Here is a 9,200-nt window from a genome sequence, read left to right on the forward strand (position 1 = left end):
GGAAGAGGACCGATTACATGAATAGAAGGAAGGCATTTCTATGGGTACAGGTAAGCTAACATAGTGGTGGTAGTTCTAAAGAATGTCTTTAATTTATAGTCTTGTAGTCATAACATCTGCTTTCTTGTGACCTTGGCAAACAGCTGCATACAATACAATGTTGGTGTGGCCCAGTCCAAAGGTTATTTTGCCCAGTTTTAACATGCCACAGTGCTGAGGAGTAAAAACTACAGGGCAGTTTCTCTGGGATGGCAGGTCCTCTGACATCATTCTGAAGTGGTTCCATTTATAGTATTTCTTACAATATGACAGTGTTATAGTTCTTAACTAAAGCTGACTACAACCTGGTCAGGGCATGTGCAGGAGGCTACTAATCGAAGTGTCTCTCTCACATCAATGTTTCTCTTGCTCTCTCCCCTTCCCCCTTCCTTCCACTGTCTCTACAGTAAAAATCAATGGAAAAATATCTTTGGGTGAAATTTAACCTAAGTTACCCAGTGATTCTATTCTAAAAATTATGCAGAGAAGATAGCCATTGCAACATTATTTATGGGGATGAAATAATGGCTTAAATACCAGCAAAGTGTCTAGCTATAAATATTGAAAAACTGATTGGAAAATTCTAGATAGAAGTGTGGAATGCCTGAGTGTATTTAAGAAACATCTGCATAAAAAAAGTTAACCAAACAACAGTAACAACAACAAAACCTTGAGACTCTTGAGTCAGAGGAAAGGATTACATTTTCATATCACAGCAAATAGCATTAGCTCTATGTTCACATTGGTTGTCCTTGCCTTCCAAATACAACAGGGGTGATAGGAGAGAATCAGATGGAAGCTGCACACACAATAAATTTTAAGAATTCCAAACTCAGAAATATCAAATCCACTGTTACACTTCTTATTACAAATAAACAAATTGAAATCCTGATTTTGTTGTTGTAATTAGGTCTTTTTGAGCTATAATAGTAAGTCAGTGTCCTGGACACCAGTAGTTCTAAGCACACAGATATAATGGAATATCTGAATTTTGAGGCCTAAAATCCTATATCCATATAGCTATACAGCATAAGGTGAATGCAACCTTATGGGTTGGGAAAATGAATAACCAGGTTTCTACAGGAGACACACCCTTGTCTTCACCACAGGTGTTCTTTCACTTCACATTCTCCTCCACCTGAAACAACCTCCATCCTTCTGTTTTTAAGGCTTACCTTACAGGTAAATTGATGAATCCAGCCCTCACATTCAAAGTCAGAATTAATAGCACGACTCTCTGCAGCCCTGGTATTTTGTTTACATCCATCTCTCTGTTTAGATTATAGTCAGCTTTATTTTTAAAAAAATACATTTTATTGATTTTTTACAGAGAGGAAGGGAGAGAGATAGAGAGTTAGAAACATAGATGAGAAAGAAACATTGATCAGCTGCCTCCTGCTCATCTCCTACTGGGGATATGCCCGCAACCAAGGTACATGCCCTTGACCAGAATCGAACCTGGGACCTTTCAGTCCGCAGGCCAACGCTCTATCCACTGAGCCAAACTGGTTTCAGCTATAGTCAGCTTTAGTTAAGAACTATAACACAGTCATACTGTAAGCAATACTATAAATGGAACCACTCAGAATGGACTCAGAGGACCTGCAATCCCAGAGAAACTGCCCTGTAGTTCTGACTCCTCAGCACTTTGACATGTTAAAACTGGGCAAAATAACCTTTGGACTGGAATCAAACCAGAAACCCTTCCGTCTGGGGGACCAATGCTCTATCCACTGAACCAAACCAGCAAGGGTGAGAGTCTCAAATTTCCTGTTGTCCTGAAAGTTAGCATGAATCATCTTCTATCTTAAAAGTAGGGTCCAGTCTCAGATCCTTTAAAGTTCTTGAAAAGGAGGAGGGCCAAATTCAATAGAGCACAGTACTTGTTGTCACTAATGACTAGAAGTTTCTGTTTTGTCCCTGTGTTGGAAGCAGATTTACAGTGAAGCCTCTAATTGGACTAGACAGCATAGGAAGTTGCAGCAGATTACGGGGAGATGAAAAACTAAATATTGGCCTCTTGAGCTTTAAAATATCAGCAAAGTGTCTAGCTATAAAGGTTGAAAAACTGATTGGAAACCCCTAGATAGAAGTGTGGAATGCTTGAGTGTATTTAAGAAACATCTGCATAAATAAAGTAGGAAAAACTCATGAAAGTTGGTGCAATTCTAAAATTATCTTATAGTCAACTTCCTCCAGAATACATTGGGCTATAACAGGTATTTCCCATCAAGGTGGGCCTTTTAATGGATAAGTATTTTCATAATTATGCTTTTATTACAAAATTAGGGACTAGCTGACAGCTGGTATATAACTAATTGCCAAAACCTGTCAATTCTGCCTTCATATTACCTCTGAAATCTATCTTTGTCTCTTGATTTGCATTACTCTACTGTAGAATTAGTCCCTTATTGCTTCTCATTTGGACAATTAAAAAGAGACTCTAATAACCTTCTTATCTTTGGTTTCAATTCTTGTCTCCTTCTTAAAGTCAAGATAATTTCTTTTTTTTTTTTTTGCAGGATTGGTGCTTTGAAATATAGCTCTGGTTATGTCATTGTTTTCACAAACCTTTGTAATTTTCCCATTGCCTACTGCATAGAACCCAACTTACCTGTATCATCAAGGTTCTCGGTTCTTGGAAATGGGATCCTCTTCTGTGCTTTCATTCTAGATTTCTGATTTTATTTTGTGTACTGTGTTAGTTTCTGAGACACTTAGATTATAAACATTCAGATTTATGATACTAATTCAAATTTTCTTTTGATTTGTATTGACTTTTGATTATTAAGATTTCTGTTTATTGCCTCACATTATGGCTTCTAGAGTTTAAATAACTTTATTAAATTTCATATATATTGAGTTTCTGTTATTGTGTCTTGTACATGTTAGGCACATAGCAAAAATTACATAGTGAATGAATAAATGTCATTATACAAGAATGTTTTCATGTAAACATTGAGACACCAAATTCATCTTACTCATTAACCAATTGAATACACCAGTCTTGATGTTTACTAGTCATGTTTCAGTTAATATAGTGATAACTATTCAGCATATATATGTATGTTTATTCATATATTTTTATTAGAAGACGCTGGGTTTCTAATATATGCTAACCCTAAGAGGCCAACATCATTAACTACATGGGTCAGTATTTCATTGCCTAAACCAGTGGTCGGCAAACTCATTAGTCAACAGAGCCAAATATCAACAGTACAGTAATTGAAATTTCTTTTGAGAGCCAAAATTTTTAAACTTAAACTATATAGGTAAGTACATTGTTATTAACTTAATTAGGGTACTCCTAAGCTGGCCTTTGCTAAAAATGTCCTCAATCTGATTGAGGTACGTTCGCTGAGGTCGACCCCTTCCAACTCTCCCATCCACTCATCTTGTGTACTTGTTTTGTCTACCTCCTTTCATTCATCCTCTCTATACGTCCACCCCCCAATTCTAATGCCACTTCTTCAAAATAGACTCGCCCAGGCTGAAAACCGACTTCTGTGCATGGGCCACGAAGTTTCAATCTCAGTGTATGTGCGTGCCCGCATGTGGTATTTTGTGGAAGAGCCACACTCAAGGGGCCAAAGAGCCGCATGTGGCTCGCGAGCCGCGGTTTGCCGACCACTGGCCTAAACTAATATATAAAATTAATGGAGAAATGGTTCAAGCTTCATTTTGAAGTAAATTAGGGAGAAAAGTTAGATGAAAATACCAATTTATCTATTAGTTAAATGGGAATAGATCATGATAAGGAAATTTGGAAAATCATGTTTGATTTAGATATGTGAAAATACAGACAAACTATAGAAATTTACAAGAATACTTCTGCACACATTTTAATTTGCAGGGCAATATGGATGAGACTGTGCAGTGTATATAACATGTACTGTGGCTTCACCATGCTTTTAGCAAAGCAGTTCATAAAGGTGTGTCTCTAACTATGCTTTTAAGCTTCAAATTGAGCCCATAAATTTAAAAGGAATCTTGACGGGACCTTGAGCATAATGGATAAATCATGAAAATAATGACTCTGATGTAAAAAGTAAACATTCAGCAGTTCTGAAAAACATCTGAGAATTTCAATTATACTATAGAGGGCTTAATTGTAACAACTGCAGTATTTTCTATGCAATATTATCACATTTAAATGGAACTATTTTAAATTACTCTTTTCTATAGGTCAATGAGATTGACTATTATATTTTGTAAGGTAAATTTTGTCTAATTATGCACATACACAACATTGTTTTATTTTACTTCAGAGGCATCTGGTCTAGTGGTTACAAATATCGGGTACACAGTCTTTAATCAGTGTCTGCATTTAAAAAATTCTTGAAGTATAAATTCTGACAGATTATATAAATATATGAGCATACACACAGTCTTTAATCAGTGTCAATAATTCTGCATTTAAAAAATTCTTGAAATATAAATTCTGACAGATTATATAAATATATGAGCATAAATATTTTCAATCTATGGATTGAAAAACAGTGCCATCTTTATGGAACAGGACTTTGGGATTTTGGCAATGTAATAATTCTATGATTAAACTAATGACTATAAATTTACAATTTATTGGCCCATTCCTGGATTTCAGAGTCTTTCAGTAACAATATATAATCTTCAAGTAAACCATGCAAAGCAATGGTTACTCTCGTCATTTTACAGATATAGAAACTGTGGCTCAAAATTTAACTCATCAATTTCATGTAGCTCGTAAGTGTTCAATGAGGCTTTCATCTAGTATCTACAAGGTCATTTGCTTTGCTTTTAAGCTTGAATTCAGGTTGTGTGATCAGTGTGATGGTGATGTTTCTGAAAAGAGAGGCCCTCTTGGCAGTAAGTTTGAAGGCTTTACAGACTTATTTACACTATTCTAGCCAGGTGTACTAGTCAGGGTTCTTCAGATAAATAGAACTAGTAGGATACATACCTGTGACTATTCAAGAGGACACATAAAATGAACCATCACACTAGGACATGTGGATAATCCTGACAATGTCCCGAAGTCACTTGCCTTAAAAGAGTATACATTTTGATAGGATAAATAAGAGGAAATTTAATAAATAAATAACAAAAAAAGACAGTAGCTAAAGGATAAGGTGAAATGTGGCTCAAGTAATTTACAATAAGGTATCAATGACTATTTAGATTAAATTAAAATTGGTTAAAATATTTCCAAAGAAACTGCCATTTAAAATTATCTATAATAATAAAAGCATAATATGCTAATTAGACCAGACAGCCTAACGACCTTCTGGACGTCATTCCAGACATCCTTTCTGACGAAACTGTGGTGGCGGGGGCAGACGCAGAGGTGGTTAGGGGAGATCAGGCTGGTAGGTGAGCAGTTAGGGGCGATCAGGCAGGCAGGCAAGTGAGCAGTTAGGAGCCAGCGGTTCCAGATTGCAAGAGGGTGCAGGCTGGGCAGAGGGACCCCCCCACACACCACCACGTGCGTGAATTCTGTGCACCAGGCCTCTAGTTTATCATAATAAGCCAAATCACTGCTCTGAAATATTGGATTCATAGAATTTTCTCTCTCTTACTTCTTTCATAAGAATAGTGTCCTAGCATCACTATTTCTTTTCCTCTGGGGTAAATATTTAATAATCCAAATTTAATTACCCATTTGGCTTCTGAATTTAATATACTGTTGATGCAAATTTTCAATTATTTTAGAGATTAATGTAAAATGATTTAAAGAGCTTTTTGAAATAAATGAAACCATTTACAATTAGTTTGATTATTAACATCATTTTAATCAGTTATTTTTGTTCCTCTAGTAACACGGTTCAAAGCATAGCATATCTTTGCCTTCAAAAGCCCTTTAAAAATCTTCTTGTAGACTGAAAATTTCTTTCTGTTGACTCTGAGGAATACATTTTCCTAAGGAGGTGGGTAATTCCTATTTATCATGTTTGATGAGTAAAGAAATATTCTTAGTATATTGGGTGCCTCATTTGGCTTGTCTAATGCAAGGATCGTCTATATAAATATCGCTGAGATATTCATGTCCAAGAGCACTTTTAATTAATGCACTGACTTTTTTGAAGGTGTTTTATAATTATGAAAATCACATTTAAGCTCATTCTTGTTGTGTGTGTTCTTGTGCTGTGGCTTCTGTCTCTTGTTGTCAGCATGCAATCTTGACCTTCAGAAGCAGACAGCAAGGACAAACAGTGCTATGATTTTAGTGATTTACGTCAGATAAGAACAGGCTCACTTTTTAGATTCATGTGTCCTTTTAAAACAATGCTGAATTTTACCTTAAAACAACACTAAAAGTTATTGAAAATAGAATGTGGAGGGGTAAGAATCTCATGTCACTAAAATGGGAGAAGGGAACAAACAAATGCATGAAATTTGCATTGAAATTTAAATTATTTGCTAATGGAACATGTTAGAGTCCAGCAGGAAAAGAAGGGTCTTTTTGCTGATACATCTAGGAAAGACTTTGCAGTTACATTAAATATATACCCACTTCATGACCCAGCATTTCTGCCCCTAGCTATTTATCCAAGAGAAAATGAAAAGTTATGTTCCTATAAAACCATGTGCACTTTATTTACAATAGCCAGAATTGTATCATTCAAATCGTGAAGTCAATGCAAATTTCCATTAACAATGACCGAGAGTCCTTACCACATTTCAGTTACGTAAGATGAGTAAGTACCAGGGAACTGCTGCACAACATTGCCTGCTCCTAACAGTGCTGTGCTTCATACTTGAAAGTCGCTTAAGAGGGTAGATCTCAAGCTGCGTTCTTACTATAATAAAAAAATAAAATGTACCTGTTACGCACAGAAAAAAAAGCACTGAATAAATTAATAAATTAAATAAGCACAAGGAACAAACTGCTAACAAACCTGAGCACCTAGATGAATGTCAGAATCACTGTTTAGTGACGCAACCCAGGAACAAAGTATTATATACTGCTCAATTACATTTATGTCAAAAAACAGACTAATCTATGGAGACAAAAGAGAATGATTGTGTCTTAAGGCAGGCAGTGGAGGGATAGGTGGGATGTGCCAGAGATGAAAGAGCTGTTGTCTGTTTTGATTTTGCTGGTTGCCCCTATTCTGTATTCACAGCTGTCAAAACAAAATGAATTGTCGATTTGTTGATGGCAGCCATTGTGACAGGTGTGAGGTGATACTTCATTATTGTTTTAATTTGCATCTCTCTGATGATTAGTGACTTTGATAATTTTTTTTCATCTCTTGGCCATCAGAATGTCTTCTTTGGAGAAGTGTCTATTTAGGTCCTTTGCCCATTTTTTAATTGGATTTTTGTCATCCTTTTGTGAAGTTGTATGAGTTCCTTATATTTTTTGGAAATTAACCCCTTATCAGATATATCATTGGCAACTATGTTCTCCCATACAGTGGGCTCCCTTTTCATTATGTTGGTTGGTTTTTTTGTTTGTTTGTTTTTGGTTTTGGGTTTTTTTTTGTATTTTTTTTTTTTGTGTGTGTGTGTGTGTGTGTTTGCTTTTCAAATACCAACTATACACACAATAATTTCCTGGCTCACTCACTCAGAATGAACATTCACATCTTCCAGGCATAATATTCAAGCACCAAGCGGTTTTTGACCCATAGGTAAGTCTGATGGTCATCCAAGTAAATATAGTTAAATTTGCCGTTTTATTTCTATGCTCCAGCACTGTTCAAGTTATTTATATGATTCCTCTAATGGAACTTTCATAACAATTCTGTGAGATGGAAGTATTATGAATATTCTCATTTTACAAATAAGAAAATGAAGGCCATAAAAATTGGGATGACGCCCAAGTCCAAGATACAGTAAGCAGTAGGGCCAGGACTTGATTCCAGGAAATCTGTCTTTAGAGCCCAAAACTTCACCACCATGCAACACTAACAGCAACAAGTACAAATGGGAATATGTCTGGTATCCAAATCAGCTTAAATGTCTCCAACAGGGGCACTTCATTATTTAAAACAAAATAAATGCCAAGTATTCTAAAAATACATATAGCAGATGAATTAAATAAGTATCGTCCAAAGTAAAACATGCATTTCATTTTGATTCTGCCTAGCTCATCTCTATTTACAATGAGGGCAAAAGTTTATACTGACAAAGCTAATTTTCTGGCGGATTCTAATATTCATTTTCAAAAATGAAAAAAAATTAAAGAAATGGCTTTAGTATAAATAACACGTAACTAGTTGTTACGTATTTTATTTCATTATTTGAAAATTGACAGTTCACTTACGGCTTTGTAATAAGATACAAGGGGTTTAAATCCAAACTTAGTGCTCTTGGCCTGGTCACTTCACTAGACTAAACCCCAGTCTTCTGACCCTATAAATCAAGGAAGTTGACTCATTATTACCCAGTGCTGTTCATGGCCAGGCTGTATCAGAATCCGCTGGGATGCTGCCTAAAACCACGGAGTTTTAAGACTTAGCCTAACATACGCTAAATCAGAGTTTCTGATGGTGAGGCTCAGCCTAGTAAGTACCCTCCAGGTGAACCTATGAGCACTGAATTTTACAAACTACTGGACTAGACTTCTTAAAAATTTCTCAGACACAGTTTTCTAAGATAAATTATAGCTTTTTTTGCCCTGTTTTAAAGAAAATAAAGAATAAGTGCTAATAATTTAATTTTTATCAGAAGTGTAATCTATGATTAATATATCATTGCAATATTATAAAGCAGGAAAGGACTTTGCAAAGCTATTTGATCTTTAAACTTTACTTAGTAGCACTATTTACAACAGCTAAGATCTGGAAACAGCCCAAGTGCCCATTAATAGATGAGTGGATAAAAAAGCGGTGGTGCATCTACACAATGGAATATTATGCAGCTGTATAAAGGAAGGATCTCTTACCCTTCTTTTCTTGAGACAGCATGGAGGGATCAGGAGAGTATTCTGCTAAGTGAAATAAGCCAGTCAGAGAAAGACAAGTGTCATATGGAACCTAATGAACCAGCCCAGAGAGCGACCATCTGGGATGTGGTGAAAAGAAGAGCCAAGATGAGAAGTCTATCAGATCTGAAAACACAGCCACCTCCTACTTTTTTGTCAGCAGCAAATCTAAATACACAAAGAAGCAAGCAGGAACTGCCCCAGGGACAACAGGAGGGAAGAAATCATAGACCCCTCCAGGGAGAGCTTC

This window comes from Myotis davidii, unplaced genomic scaffold (genome assembly GCF_000327345.1).
Source record: "Myotis davidii unplaced genomic scaffold, ASM32734v1 scaffold303, whole genome shotgun sequence".
Lineage (NCBI taxonomy): Eukaryota > Metazoa > Chordata > Mammalia > Chiroptera > Vespertilionidae > Myotis > Myotis davidii.